This window comes from Cyprinodon variegatus, unplaced genomic scaffold (genome assembly GCF_000732505.1).
Source record: "Cyprinodon variegatus isolate N-32 unplaced genomic scaffold, C_variegatus-1.0 Scaffold1440, whole genome shotgun sequence".
Classification (NCBI taxonomy): domain Eukaryota; kingdom Metazoa; phylum Chordata; class Actinopteri; order Cyprinodontiformes; family Cyprinodontidae; genus Cyprinodon; species Cyprinodon variegatus.
Genome location: NW_015151893.1, coordinates 8,384 through 11,384, shown reverse-complemented (window position 1 = coordinate 11,384; position 3,001 = coordinate 8,384).

Genomic DNA, 3,001 nt, shown 5'->3' with positions numbered 1-3,001 from the left:
TGGAGAGGAGTTGGAACGATATGACTTAATCTGAACAAACTGAGTGCGGCCAGAAAGATAGGATTGAAACCAGGCTAGGGGAGTGTGAGTGATGCCAATTGTATAAAGTCGATGGAGTAGGGTAGAGTGTGAAACTGTGTCGAAGGCTGCACTTAGATCAAGAAGAATGAGGATGGAAATTAGACCAGAGTCAGCTGCTATTAAAAGATCATTGATTATTTTTAAGAGGGCGGTTTCAGTGCTATGACGGGGACGGAAGCCAGACTGGAACTGTTCATAAAGGTTGTTGTGAGTTAAGTGAGAATGAATTATTACATTTAATACATTATAAAGTGTTATTTAAAGAGCATCCAGAATTGTAGAATATGTTCCTTTGATAGGGTAGTGCAGGAACCAGTATACGGTTTAAAATGTCATGATGTTTTTAAGAGATCTGACCTATATGCAGAAACACTCAGAGTACCAGGGGAAAAGTTTAACAGGTTTATTGATAAGGAACCCAGGAGATGTATCTGGAGCTCAGAGTACAGGTGAACCAGAACTAGAAGGTCTGGAGAGGAGATCACTGTGATTAGTTCAGGATCCGGAGGAAATCTGATTGAGATCTTGAAAGCTGTTAAAATGGGACTCATGTTGGAGGGGATTTCTTGCTTGTCCTTGAATCCAGTTGGTGTGGGTTTATCCAGAGAGGAGGGAACTCGTTGGAGGGCGGACAGGTTGATTTTGGTGAACCCTGAGAAGCAATGGAGCGGACTGCCACTTGGATTTCCGTGGGAACTTGAACGGCACGTGTGGAGGTTTTTCCCCTGCTTAGTGTAAACACAAAGAATAATTCCAGGGGGAGAAGGCCAAACATCCAGTATGCAGGAAGCCTTCCTGCCGAAAGGCAAAGACAAAAAAAACAACGTTAGTCTCAGAGAAACAAAACTCAGATTAGACTCAGCTAAACTCAGCTTGGCTAGAGTACCCAAAACTGGCAAACACTCTGGCATCGAGGTAGTGACAGTCAAATGCTCAAATACTCCTCTCAGTGATGAATCAACGAGCCACAGGTGTGCAAGAGGACCAACGAGGAAAGGGCACCACCTGGTGGTGGAGGGACAGAAAAACGCAAAAACAACCCACACAAACTGGATTCCTAACATAAAGTATCTTTCCTTAACATTTCTTTTCTATATTTCTTTTACTTTCATATTTTAAGGAGTAATCAAAATGCTGCTTTTACATTTTCACTCCAGTAAAACATTTATACTCTAACTTCTACAAAAATATTTTAAACAGTAGGATTTATTCTTCTACTTGAGTAATATACATTAATACTTCTGACACCTCTGCTGATGCGCTGCATGCATACTTTATCGTTTTTTTCAGAGGGAGAGGTTTCATAAAAGGATGGACTTTTTTTAACAATATCCCGACTTTAAAAAGTAAAACTTATAATTTAATATAACAATGTTTTTTTATCAAATAATGACTAAAACATACGTTGTGATTTTCTCACATTATTTTACATACACACAAAGACAAATTACCAAAAAATTGAACCCATTCGTGACCAGTCCTGGATTCTGTTAACCCCTGGATCTGTTTATTCTCTGTGCTGAATCATCATTTAAATAAACCTTTGAACTTTTCTCCTGCTTCAGTGTGTTCTGCATGTGGGTTAGGAACCTTAAGCCAAACATGACATGTTCATCCTACAGTTCATGTAAACCTGTAGGATTTTATGATCTGTATTTGAATTTAATAGCCTTCAGACCTTATTTTCCTCCTTTAATCATTTTGTTTCGTTTGATGTGCAAAGAATTAATCTTTTTAAACATATTTAAAACAGCTTAGTTTTTAATACTCATACATCATCTGTTAGGGAAAATAGGAGGTTTGTTTTCATAAAATATTCTCCAGTTGAGGAATTGATTAGTGTAGATATTTATTTTCTTTCATTTCTTTTTAATCTTAAGAATTTGAATAACTTGATCCTTTCATCACAGGCTAGTTATCATCTACACCCTAAAATAAGCTCTGAAAACACATCAAATGTATTGCAAATATTTGAAAAATACAACCACTTGTCTTTTTTTGTACATATTTAGCTTTTATTCTTGTTTTGAATCTTGGCTATACTGGAGGGGGAGATAAAGAGCTTTGAAAGGCAAGGAGGAGCCTGTTATTTCAAATGAGGTAAACAACCTGTCAGAAGATGTAAAAAGGAAGTCCATATATGGTCTGCTGTTTATTAAGATACCAGAAACTACTTCCTTCTCCCTGACTTTACTATTTAGTTCCTGTATTAGATTCCTCCTGTTATTTAAATAATGCTTATTCGTTCGTATATAAACATAGACAGTTTAACATTAAATCATTCGTAATGTATTATACAGCAATCTCTTGTTTTGTTTTGTTTTTTATCTAATTACCTTTTACAAAAACAGAAAACTTTTTTATTTTGAATGCATTTTTAATTAGTTTCCTTAATTCAAATGTAGGCTAAATCTCAGGTTTATAACTGAGTACACAATTGAAAAAGAAGATCCTCTGGAGATTTTAAAGGGATTCAACTTAACCCCCTCTTGGAGTAACATTGTAAATATTGCTATCCCATCCTTAAAGACATTTTTGTTAACTATGAACCTATAGTTTGGACATCAAGGGCCAATTTGCAGTCATCCCATTATGATTTATAATCTTTTCACCATTGGCCTTTTTTTTTAATCCATCAGCAATGCAATGAGCAACCAGATAGCCTGAATATTCCACATCTCCCCAAGATCTCATCAAAGGATAGACTATAGGTTAGCATTAAACAAAGTAAAATGAAAGCAATGATAATTAGGGAGAGTTGTTTAAAGCAGGATCTAGACACATTGCTGGGTACCACTACCCCAATAAGAAAGAGATACAGTAAATTAGTTCACATACTAGTTTTCATAAAATTCTGAGGCTTGTACTGAATGTAAATGAGAAAACTGAATGCAAAATAAAAGCAGATGTGATGTGAAGG